General features: G+C 37.9%; 1 protein-coding gene across 10 annotated transcripts in view; it reads left to right on the plus strand.

Annotated features, from left to right (window-relative positions):
* Positions 1 to 137: 137 nt before the first annotated feature.
* The window catches only part of LOC112977592 (serum albumin-like), a 45117-nt gene continuing 32381 nt past the window's right edge, over positions 138 to 12873 (plus strand). For 4 of the 10 annotated variants that reach the window (XM_026090092.1, XM_026090097.1, XM_026090095.1 and 1 more), the window contains exons 1-3: positions 138 to 433; positions 3796 to 3848; positions 4606 to 4770. The gene's annotated coding sequence lies outside the window, so the exon portion shown is untranslated. Of the gene's footprint in view, positions 434 to 3795; positions 3849 to 4605; positions 4771 to 4811; positions 4868 to 12873 lie in introns of those variants that run through there. The other 6 variants (XM_026090096.1, XM_026090093.1, XM_026090094.1 and 3 more) reach the window with 6 other exon arrangements.

The raw sequence follows: 12873 nt of genomic DNA on the forward strand, positions 1-12873 counted from the left end.
TCATCAGCCGCCGCGGCGGCGCCGGGCGGCTCTTTTTCCTCTCGCTCTTCCCTTCGCCGCCTCCAGTCGTTGCCCCGCCCCTGCGCGGCCGCGCTCGCGCCGCGCCGCCCCCTCCCCCCACCCCTTTGCGCCGCGCCGCGCGCACGGGAGGCTCTAACGGTCACGCGCGGCGGCCGTTAGGGCCTCCCGTCTGCGCGGCGCCGCGGCGGATGGCGAGATGTGAGGCGGCGGTGTGACCCCGGGGCGGGAAGGCCGGGTCATGCTCCCGTCGTTTTTGCCTCGAATAAACTCGACAAACTAAGTGGCAGGAGAGCGGTAAGGCTTCGCCGCGAAAAGCACCACCTTCTTCTGTGGCGCGGCTTGGCTTCTGCGCGTCCGGAGGTGGCGAACGTGACAGCTCAAGCCTCAGCTTGACCCCTCCGTGAAATAACATGTGCGTGCTTAAAATGACGAGTAAACGCCCTTTACTKCATTCCACACTAAGTGGATATTTTTTATTCCAAGGCGGACTCCCCAGCCTGGTTTTAAAAGAAAGTTGATAGAATTTCAAAAAAAAAAAAGGAAACACCAAGTTGCCTGTGCTATTTCAACGATACACTAATTACGTCCTTTAGCTGTGTCACCGTATCCTGTTTCCTCCCTCAGCCCCCGCCCCCCCCCCGGTCCCGGACTTTCATCCCTAGCATGTATTTAGGACGTTTGTACTTAACTGTTTTTTTCTCTGGAAAAACACTAACCTTCACTGAGAACGATGCAGGGCGACTCRTGCATTAACATAAAGCTTTTGACAGATACCGGCAGTTCATACATTGTCATTAAAGGAATGGGCTTTTTGTTCATTTGGATGTGATGGAAGTCAACACAAATAGTTTTAATCACAGAAACGCATGATTGTAAAGGTTGTGGTGATAATGCACTGGCATGCTACTGATGCTTTGAAATTAAGTCTTTTCAAGCCAGTAGTGTCTTTCTATTTCACTTACATTTTACATGAGTGCAAAGAGCTTGTCCTACTTCATTTCTTTAATCTTAATTGTTGTCTTTCTCTTATTTGGATAATGTCAGAAAGCACCACCTGTGCTTGCAGCACCTCTGAAATGAAACGCTGCTTTAAAAAAAAAACTTTTCAAAAGGATAGTTATCACGAATCTAAGTCTGCAGAGTTTCCCTCCTCAAATCTTCGTGTTCCTCACATCCCACCAAATTCTACCTCTTTCGTATGCCTCAATATGTCCTTAATAAAAGTACTGCATTAGTGGTAACAGCACCGCTATTAAGTTACAGCATTATTTGTAAGACACCCAGCTCTTTAACTGTAGTTCTTAACCTCTAATCTTCAGGTATGAGGTCTAAACTGAACAATAAATTTATAAATACCTCTGTAGATGACAGTTTGACGTGATCCAAGAGGAATAAATTGAATGTTCTGGCCGCCTAACTACTACTTCCTGGTAGGACTGCATTAAAATCACAAAAACAAAACAGTGCAAGATACACGAAGATGGATCTGTGAGGATAATGATTTTGTTCTTTTATGTCAAACGCACTGGTATTTACTGATTTACAGTGAGATGTGTACACAAATCAAGCATTTGTTATTTGTTGTAATCACAACAAGCAGAAAATATGAATTGTAAGTGAATATAGATACGTGCATGTGAAAAAGATGTCTTTTTTTTTTTTGAGTGACTGGAAAAGTGACCTATTCGTTACAATTTTCATCCCAGAGGTGACTGACTCCTTGAACCAAATTGTGCATTAAATTTGTTTGGCCAGGCAAAGGGGCAGATTGTCCAACTACATCAAATTCTGCAGCTTGGATTCAGGAAGGACGGTTGCAGGACTGGGTTTTACCCTTTGAGCTGTTATCAAGGAGTTGCCCTCTCTGACCCTCGCCGGCGCAGCGTGGTGCAGCGCAGCGTGGCACAGGGACGTGACAGGGAAGGGCACTGAGCTGATCTAGGCCAAGCATGGGGGAACTAATGCTCCATTCAGTTGTGTACACATCTATGTTATAATACCAGGCTTGAAGGTTTACATACTGCTTCAAGTATCCAGTTCAGTTGGTAGGCTTGGAAAGAGTCTTTTGAGCCATCCGGTCCAGTTTCTTGCTAGTAAGCAACCATATTGTTTTATCACCCTGTGTTATATTATCAATCTCCAAATCAGGTTTAATCGTTACAAAACACTACTCTTCCTGGCACAAGCAGCATCGCCTGTCTGGGGCTATTTGTTCAGCTTCTTTAATGATAGCGACCTCTGTTCTGATCAAAGAATTGTTCCTTCTAGTCTTGCAGCGCAGAACAAATATTTTCCCCCCATTTTTATTACATACACTATATACTTAATCTCAATCTCCCTACCACCCTCACTAATTTGAGCCTTTTGTGAGTGCAACAGCAATAAAAGCACTTGCAGTCTTAGAGAAGCTTAGTGTTAGATTTGTCATGCTCATAAGCTTTATTTCTGTCATGGGCAAAAGCTGCTTAGGGAGAGGCAGATATGAATCTCGTAATGGTTTAAAGAAGAGAACATTTTGGGGAAGTATGAAACCTCCTCAGAAAGCATTATATGCACTTTACATTTTAGAAACCCAGAGTAAAACATTCTTATAGATACCATGATAATCTTCAAGACAGATGTTTATAACGAAAGAGTAAATGATTAAGATTTTTTTTTGGTATTTCAATTCCCATACGGTTGTATTACCTAAGCCATGTTTCCTGTTTGTAGGGCTTTTTGGTAATGGATGCTATAACAATGGAAAGTTAGTAATAGGATCTAATCAGGAAACTAATACCTAACAAATACGTTTCCTTTTGTGAGACTATAAAGTTGATTAACTTTAGACATTTGTTTCTGTTGGTACTGTAAACCTGCAGTAAATCTTTAGACAAATAATAATCCTTTGTTATCCCTTTCATCTGTGACTTCAGTATTTGTGCAATTCCATTCCAGTTATTGGTCACTTCACCGAACACTAAATATGAAAAGCAGGGAGACCTGAGGTTTACATTCAGTTAATACTTTTACGAACTGTCCTGTGTGTGCCAGATCCTTTAAAAAATTCAGTGAGATAACTCACATGTTTAAACCTATCCTATGGTATAAGCTTCTGCATGGATATGCTCTCAGTTTCATTTATTAGTGGAAGCAGTATCATGATTAAAATTAGGAAGCAAGGATATTGATTTTGGTTTGTAACTACAACTGTTATTGGAACTGGACAAATATTGTTGGTTTGAGCTTTAATAACCCCCCCMCACACACACACCATTCAAATTTTCACACCCCTTAACTCTCTGACTTGCCGCCCCCAACCCTTCTGCCCTGATTGTACGTACACACTCTTTCCCTTCCAGTTTGTAGATGTTCCAGCTAATTCAGCACACCTGTGCTCTATGCCATCCCCTCCAGCTGTCCTAAACATGCTCTGTCCCCACTCAAGTCTTATTTCTTGGGTATTTTTTCACCCCAGAAGCTCCTGCACAGCAATCAGAACCTCTGAAATTATCAGTGAGGGCTGTGGGGAGATAGAGGGGTACAAGCAAATATCTCATTCTTGATGTACAAAGATTAAATAATGAATTTAACCTGTAACTTCCATAACTTTTATTGTAAGTGCGCTTAAATGATACTTCTGAATGTTGAAATACTTTTTTTGAGGGGTGGGTGGTAGAGGGTGATTTATTTTTTCTCTTTGTTTTTGTGAAAACTTTTTGAAATTTTGACCTGAACTGAGGAATATTCCACACGCCACAAAGTTACCTTTTCCTATTGTCTCCTTTTAACCAGTTCAGTAGCAGTTTATATCCTCCTGTGAATGCAACTGCTTCTTCTGAATACCTGTAAGTGCTAAAGAGCTAGTGCCTCTTAAAAAACCTGAATGCTCTTAACCTAAAACCACACTCCTCACATTTTTCTCTCTTCATCTCAACTCTGAATACATCTGGTTTCAATATTTGTCAGTCAGAGAAACGTGAGAGGAACATAGAGTTTATACACCTCCAGATGATATCCAAATGAGCTATGAAACTAAAAGAAAAACCAAGTCATGCCATTTTCACTGGTTATAGAATGAGTGAATTCACTGGGTATCTTTGATGTATTGCTTTTGAGAGGATACAGTTATTACAGCTTGTATATGTGCTGCAGTGTTTTTATTCACGTCATTCTGGGAGCCGTGAACCCCAAACTGTCGCATTCCTTCAGCACATGTATCAAAAGGACTGGCTCACTGTACCTCCTTGATGCATAGTGTTGTGTCAAAGAAAAAGGAAGATCTTAAATGGGAGACAAGATTAACTAAAATTGACCCATCGTTACTTATTTTAAAGAGAAGTAATAAAGTTGAGGTTGTTTAGCAATTATGCAATTAGTGCTGAGATCAGTTCCAGGGGAGAAAGACAGAAGGAAAAGAACACAAATGCCTTACCTCCAGAGGGGTACTGTTTTCTCTTATGTATGTTTTAAGATTGTCTAAAACAGTCAGTTTTAATAACCATAAATTACTCATGGCAAAAAATGATTTTAAAATTGTTTTTATGCAGCCATAGCAATTACTTTTATTTACAGTATTTCAATGTCTGTATTTCTCCATTACAGCAAATTTCGCGTGAACACCTCTATCAGTGTGGTCTTGTGAGTAAAGAAAGTAAAGAAAATCGAGACATATTCAGAATTTAACAAGAGCAGCGTTAGCCTGGAAGAACTGCTTAGAATTGCAGGAGCCCTATCCACCAAGGGACAGCACAGCTATATAGGCAGAAGGTAAAGCATTTACATTAACACGAAGACTCAAATACACTCCATCTGAAAGCACATTCAAGAGTACCTTCTTCTGCCCACATTTGGCATGGTAAACCAGGTGATTTTGCCATTTGTTACGCTTATCCACGTTAGTGTCAGTTTGAAATACATATGTATCCTGCTTGGGCCAGTGATCAAGTGTTTTGAAACCTGTTTATCTTCCATCTCAGATACTGATATTAGATGTTCTGGGAACTGCCCCTAGGACTTAATACAACAGCGTGCCAGATTTGACCACTGATTTACAACCCCACCTGGGGAAGACTGAGAAAGTAAAATCAAGTCCAGAAAGCAAAACCATTTTCAGATTGATTCACTGGAGAAATACATAAGTGCTCTGTTAAAAGAGCCTTGTTTTTTCTACATGAAACAATGATACTCCATCCACTTCACGCTTTGGTAACAAAGACTAACTTTCTCTGTGTTCCTTCATGTCATAATTGTCATCAGTAGAAGTGATCAGCCAGATCTCAGGGGATGTTGCTGGTCACATTCATCCACCCACAACACATCTGAATCCAGAGTGATGTCTGATATGAGGGCATTTGTTAGGAGTGCTGGAAAATTTTAATGGCACGGAATAGTTGTGGTTTGGGTATAAATACGATGATGTATATTTGCAGTGAATTCAGATAGTTTAATGGGACTTCCTTACCGTAGCTTCTGGTGTGTTTTTGAGGGAAAGCACTCCCAAGCTGGGGTGCATTTTTTTATATCTCGTTGTCTGAACTTGAGTGTTTGGCCGGAGGCATGCGTGTTAACAGTAGCGAGCCAGCTAATTGTGGCCAAGCTGACCTTTTTTTTTTTTTTCGAAAAATCTGGGAAGCATTAAAAAGACAATAATGGCACAAGAATAAATAGAAATATATATTCAGGATGGATGATATAAGATGGTTGCCTTTGACAGAACACTGGACTGTGACACTGACGGCCCCTGACAGTCATTAGGCAGACATTCTAAGCCTGACAATGCAAAGAGAAGTAGTATGATCGTATTTAAATGACTTTTTAATGTAATGTTTGAAATTGCTAGGTTTTTACACCGAGCTGCATGCACTCGTCACTATTTCATACCCTTCTTTATAGTCCCAGGTCCACCTGGCATGTAACAGTTTTCTAAACTTGAAATTCTAAAGGGATGATTAGTTAAGAATTTGCCTAAAGCGTTATGCTAGAAAGACTTGTTTGTTCTGTGATATGTTTAGTGTTTTGTAGGAGAGTGATTTAGTTTTTAAAACCAATATAATTTTTAGTCATTGCAAATAGATGATTAGGTGTTACCCATCCATTTATAATTTGTTCTTCAATGTTCTTCCCTTTTAGTTTATATTGTATTATTATAACTAAAACAGCCAGCAAAGACATGTTTGAATAAAAGTTTTCAGAAGCAGTGAACTAATTGGGAGCCTACACTATATTTGAGAAATGGTTTAAGAACTTGGGACCCTAAAATTTATGAATACTCTGTAAGAATTAAATTTTTACATGGCTAAATGACTTTTGAAAATAGGTTTCAGGTTCCTAACTTGCTTTCACATGTATTCAAAATTTTTACACTTTGTGAATGTAAAATGGAAAAATACTCCTTCAAATAGAAGGAAGAAGCATTTGGGTTGGCTTCTGGATCTCTTTCTGATTCTGCTCAAGGTCTATAGATGATCAAAATAAAATCAAAATAGAAGAGAGATCTTAAGATAAAAGAGAGGGCTTGAACACGTAACCTCGAAGCCTGGTCTCTTTGTGTAGTTGGTGGAAAGAAAAACAGGCTTTTTTAGGGGGAGTGTTTAGGAAAAGTAACCTCTGTCTAATCTGCCCAACTGAATTACATGCATGAAATAAAGTAGGGAAAAAACACCAAATATTTGTGAAATTTATATTGACTTTGTGGAAGATTCTGGACTGATAGCTATAGAAAATAAGATCTACCTACAGGGCAGATACAACACTACTGCCCAGAATAGTCTTTGTTAACCAGAACACCTTAGTTGGTATAACTGAGCTAGGACTTGTGCTTAGTGTATGGTTTAGTTGCTGGGGTGAGAGAGAGAGGTGTATATAGATACATGTCCAAACGGATTTAAAATTAATTCGTACAGGGTCACCAAACTGCCAAATTGTACCAGGTAGTCATTAACACAGAAGGAAAGAATGGAACAGACAGAATACTTATTAGTGGTTAGAACGGAGCTTTGCCATCCAGAGGTGCTACCTGTGGCAGCAGAAGACTGCTACCACTTCTTTTACCAGCTAGGTTCAACCTGTGTACTCTTAAGTTTTGTTTTATGGACCTGTGGTCCCAGGCTGTGAATAAGAGCCCTCAAGCCAAAACCACTTGTGTTTCAGTATGAAAGTTTACTTGCCAAATTAATGGATCTTCTTTTTTTATTAGCAACATGTAAGGTAGCTTCAAAGTAGACTACACAAGAATCAGCTAGGAGGTTAAAAATTTCTTACATTTTATGTTTTGCTTTGAGCCTTGCTATTCCTTGATAATTTCTGTAGTAACCACTTTTGAAGTAAACAATTGATTAGTTCTGAAATTAGTCCTTGAAATTGCTTCTTTTCATGCAACTCAGGAGATTATAATGCAAACAGCCTTCTGCTGGGAGGCAGAAAAACAAGGTTCAAGCTGTTACTCTTCTATCTTCACATAAAGGGTCCCTAGAAAATATTTGTCCTACAGGACTGGCTTATTTCTGGACATGACAAGGAGTGAGAATCTCCTTCTTTCCGTGTAAAATGTAGTGATTTTGGTTTAAATGAAGGCAGTGTAAGAGATTTTGATATCGCAAAAAGGTATGTAAAATGGAAGGTAAACATTTTCTCAGAGATCTAATGACAAATTGAAAAATAAAAGTTGGCCAAACCCCCCAACGTCTGTGGAGGCTCCCTTTCTCAAAACAGAACCCGTTTTGCTTATTGTGTACTATCCTACCTATTGGCTCACATTTTCTACCCTTTTGTCTTCACGTCGTTTGCTTTCAACAACTATATTTATTGCTGATTCCTGATCTTCTGTTTTAGGTGGAGGTTGAGATACGGTTTTTAAAAACATGGAAAGAAAAGACTGAACTTCTTGTTATTTCAGTTTGGCACAGCAGATGGAGCTACAAACTGGCAATCGATCTTTAGCTAAAACTAGAATTGAGGGCCCTTAAGGACAAATTCTTACTCTTCCCAAAATTTTGGAAAGGAAAATTTAGTAAAGCATTTGATTCTTAAACATAGATATCTTATAAAATGATTTTTTATAGTTCCTTGTTATTTCTTTACATTTGTTTCCATTTGACAGGAAATGTAGTGTTTTTTTCCATTTACTTCTAGTAGATTGAACGGGGATTTTTTTCTTGTGTGTATGAAGTGCACTAACATTGCCATTGACTTTAATGCAAGCAAATTACAAGGTTAGGTGCTGCCTTGAATAATTTTATGTTCCTGAATTACTGTCCATTTCATTGAACATTTCATGTACATGGGAGGAAAAATACCGGTGAGGGGAATTTTCATTTTGTCGCCCATCATTCTCTTATTTTCTCATTTATGTACATGGATTCAATTATAATTCTAAATGAGGAAGTACCTTTAGGAAGTAGCCATTTGAAAAGAGAAATGCAGTAAGTCAAAATACACATTTACTTACGGAGCTCTGATGGGGCAGCTTATGACTGTATTGAAAGGTAAATCTGGATTATTTATTTTCATTCATGAACTTAGATATCCAGGCTCAGCCTAAAACATTTGATTTCTCAAGTGAGTGGTTTTCGATTATACACAAGACACTACTTTTTAATACTTAACATTCTGTTCCAGAAGTCAGTTTGAACATAAATTCACATGCATACCTTCAAGCATCACTAGTCTCTCCATGTTCAGCAAAGCCCTTAAATTCCACTGAAGTGAGATTTAAACATCTGCTTCAGCCTATTTGCATTCAGCAAAGCACTTACATATAAGTTTTGTGTATCCTAATTGCAAAGCTTGCATACTGTTTTGTTAACTAGTGACTATTACTAGCCAGAAAAAACTATTCATGATTTTTGGAATGCTGTGCTTTATCAGTGTTACCTAATATCTTAAAGCACTTTTCACATTCCTTATTCTAAATATCATTCCATAATTAAAAAAAGAATTGTGTCAGAACAATGAAAACATTTCCCAAACAAAAGTATTTCCTAAAGTATTACACAAATATTTGGCAATAAGAGTACCAAATTAATCACTAATTAAACTAACTAATCAACAAGTAAAGTTTTCTGTTATTAGTGTAAGCTCCAGTGAGAGCCAATCTCTTTTATTCACTTAATTATGATAATTTTTTGAAATTGTCACTCAGATATTAAATATGTATTTTTGTGTTGTTTGCTAGAATATTCTAGCTATGATACATTATTTACCAACCCATGTGCACTGTCATTCCCAGAGCAAATAGATATGAGTTCAGTCAAACAGATTATTAGAGACCACTTAAAAGAATTTGCTTACTTAATGGCTATTCTACTCTGGATTTTAAACTGTCATGGAGTTACTTCTGATGTTCTGCTCTTTCTCATCAGCATCTGTATGTGTTGGTCAGAGACTGGGGAGCTTCAATGCATTATGGACATACCTGTGTATGGCTAGCTTTTGGCTTTTGTTTTATATTGTTGGATTCCAATAAAAATGCATTCACTTTTAGCACACAGTTATCACAACCATCAATATACGATATGATAACTATACTCGTACTAATCAGTGCAATGGTTTTACATTATGTGCCTTGCTGTTTGACTCATCTGTTGACTAGCTAGGGATGATGGTTCTTAAAACTGCGTGTGCTGCCATTCCGCCTCCAGCAATGACAGAGATGTAAGTCCACTTTGGCCTCATCATTCCTCAATTGCATTCAGTAAGAATACTGTCAAAGTGCTTTTGGTAGCTCACAGCCAGTGCTTAGCTGGCCCAGAATAGTTTGGAGTGCCATGCCTCAGAGCCTCACAAGGAGCTGATTTGGGGAAATGTGTCTTTTTAAGACACAGCTTTTATCCATAAGGTAAAAAAGCTACATGGTGATACCCTTCTCAGTCATGATGTTAGAAAGCTGAAATTCTGAACTAGTATGTTATTGAATAATTGGTTAGTGTGGTAGTGGTAACTGTGTTATATGATATCTCACATAAAGCGCTTGACTTCAGAAACTATCAATACGATACTTAACTACTAATAATTGTAATCACTAGATGACAACGTTGCCAGTGAAATTGTTGTAACATCTATGCATTCTGAGAACTCCAAGCATAAGGAAGCAGCCTGAGTCAAAACTGCAGCTCTAGAAAAAATCTCACATTTTGGCTGGAAGAAAGACACTTTAAGAAATCAAATTTAGATTTAGACAGCAATTTCATAGCTGAGTCCTTGACTTTTTCTCTCTCCTGTGACAGAAACTTACACTGCAGACCTAGTACCCAAATTAGAATCCGAACCTAAGAATGTAATGGTTTACTCTTCTCAAGTGTGAACCTTACTGCTTTAGTGCAGAAGGGATTGTCTGTAATTTGCCTAAGAAGGGCATGTCTGTGCTTGAAGCCATAAGCATACTAATCAGCATACAGAGAAATCCTCCTAAAGTAAAGACTTCTGGTTTCTTTAGCAAACTAGCCATACCAGTACAGTGCAGAGTTGAAATCTCTTATTTCCCTGAGATACCTGAGAGAGATACCTCTTATTTGCCTGCTACGCCTTGAGAAGGATCCTTCTTGGGGCTGCACATCAGAAGGTGGTTAAGCAACTGAAGTTTTTAAAAGCTTGATCTGAAGGTATTGTCAGGGAAAATAAAAGGTTTTAGGCTGTTAATAAAATTAAACAAAGTTTTACTTTTACAAATGTGAGAAGAAGCAAGACATTCTGCATGAGTACTTTATATACACTGAACGTAAATATATGAAAATAGCAATCTCCAAAGAGGGGGATAGTAAATAAGAAGTAGAAAGACTTTGATCAGCTATGACAATTCACAGGAGAATCAGTGGAAACTTCTCTTTGTATTAAGATCTGTAACTCCTCTTGGCCACAGGAATTAAAGATGGATCCCTCCTTACCGTGCACTGTTGAAATCCCATTGCAAGGAAATGTCTTGAAATATGTTCCCTGATGAAACTATTGTTTTCCTAATGTGTAATTATGACATATTACTGGTACCCAAACCTACACTTAATAATATCCTATTCTACATGTCATCTCACTGATGTCAACTTTGTTGAGTAGGATGCTCTTTAATGTGAGGAAGGATATACAGCTTAGACCTACCTTACCAAATGAATCAAAGTCTCTATGAACCAAAAACTGTGCTGCATGAGAAAGCATGGAATAAGACAGTTTAGGAGACACCAGGTGCCAACAGAGAGGTAACTAAGCAGAGATTTTGAATAAAACTGAAGGGAGATTTATTTTCCCAACAGGCAGTAYGACTGAGAAATTAAGTGTGGTCACATATTTGTGAACACTGGTGTTATTTACTCATACTATTTTATGATCCCCAGGCATTCAGGGACTTTACTGATTAGCAGTAGACTATGAGACTATGACATGATCAGCAAGAAGGATGTTGTATCTTCTACTGGTAGAATTAAATTCCAGGTGTCTGAAAGGTGGTTGTACAGTGTGGGGATAAATGAAATCACAGGGCCTCGTACTTAATATTTCTAGCTGTTTTTTGTATTACATCTCAGTGTTCAAAATAAGGTTTTCTTTAGTTGCTAGACTTGCACGTTCAACCTAAAATCAGGAAGTCCGGCTGTGTTCTTTTAAACTTCACTCTGACTGAGTGAGAGTAAGAGTAATAAAGGTCTTTGCAACACAGTCGAAGAAGCACTTGGTTGACAGTATGTGAGCTACAACAGAATACAGCTCACTCATCTGTATCCTTGTTCAAGTTTCAGTAATATGAAGAATAAGGAGCAGAAAGCACTCACTTTCGTCACTGTTAATGAAAAAAGTAAGAATCTGACCTCAGATTTAGATGCAACTATTTAAGTAATCACATGCAGAATTTAAAATGATTAAGTCCGACAAGCCTGAAGCCATTTTATCTATTCAGTTATTTTAATTCATTAGTTTTTGAAAAGAAAAACCTTTCTTTAAACAACCTCATACCTAAAATTAGATCGCTAAATTAACAATTTGTTTTTATACAGGAAAACTGTGGAATGCTAAACATCTCTGTAAAGTATTTTAAACATACAGATGCTTCAGATATAAATTAAAAAGAGGCGTACTGAATTACATAAAGATGAAGTTTGCAGTCACTAGTCTGAAAATGCTAAAATAAATTGCCCCTGTCATCTTAATCGTGGTCTCTTGCTTTCTGGAAAATGCTGCTTCACACAATGTAAAGAACAGTCTGTGCTTTCCCAACAAATATCTATTCAGTATTTGTTTTTCCTAGATCTTCAGTATAGTGTTCTTGGCATTACTGCATTGCTATTAACTGCATGTTATTCATTTCATTCCATTTTTTTTTTAATTTAACCTTATCGGCAGTATCTAATGTTTCACAAAGTAATCTGCACAGAAGCTTAGGTAGGTAAAGGGATGATTCTATCTCTGTTTTACACATGAAATTCCAAGACATGTCAGGATTCAGATGAAATTTTCCACTCATTTTGATTACCTAATGTAAAACACTTCTGACCTGATCTTGTCATAGTGTTGCATTTTTTTAATGCTGTATATATATTTAAAGGCCAGCAGTAGGCCTTAGGAAAATAGGTGTTTTCTTTCTTTGGTAGTAAACAAAAGAGAGTGTTCTTCATGATTGTGAGGTTTTCTCAGTACAATTACAATAACATATCGTAAAATAAAATTGGAAACAACCTAGAAACCTAACTTTCCAAAAGTCATTTTTGAAATGATGCATGTACTTACAGCTTATTTGACTGTCTCATCAGATCTCTACATGGACAGATAAGATTTTTTCTAAATATAAATGTGGATGCATGCATATCTGAACTGTACATGAGTGAATAGTAATTACAAGATTTAGTAAATGTAGCTTTCTCTTAAGCTTTAGCCTAAGTTTGAACTAAGTGT

Source organism: Apteryx rowi, unplaced genomic scaffold, assembly GCF_003343035.1.
Source record: "Apteryx rowi isolate R43461 unplaced genomic scaffold, aptRow1 scaffold_85, whole genome shotgun sequence".
NCBI lineage: Eukaryota > Metazoa > Chordata > Aves > Apterygiformes > Apterygidae > Apteryx > Apteryx rowi.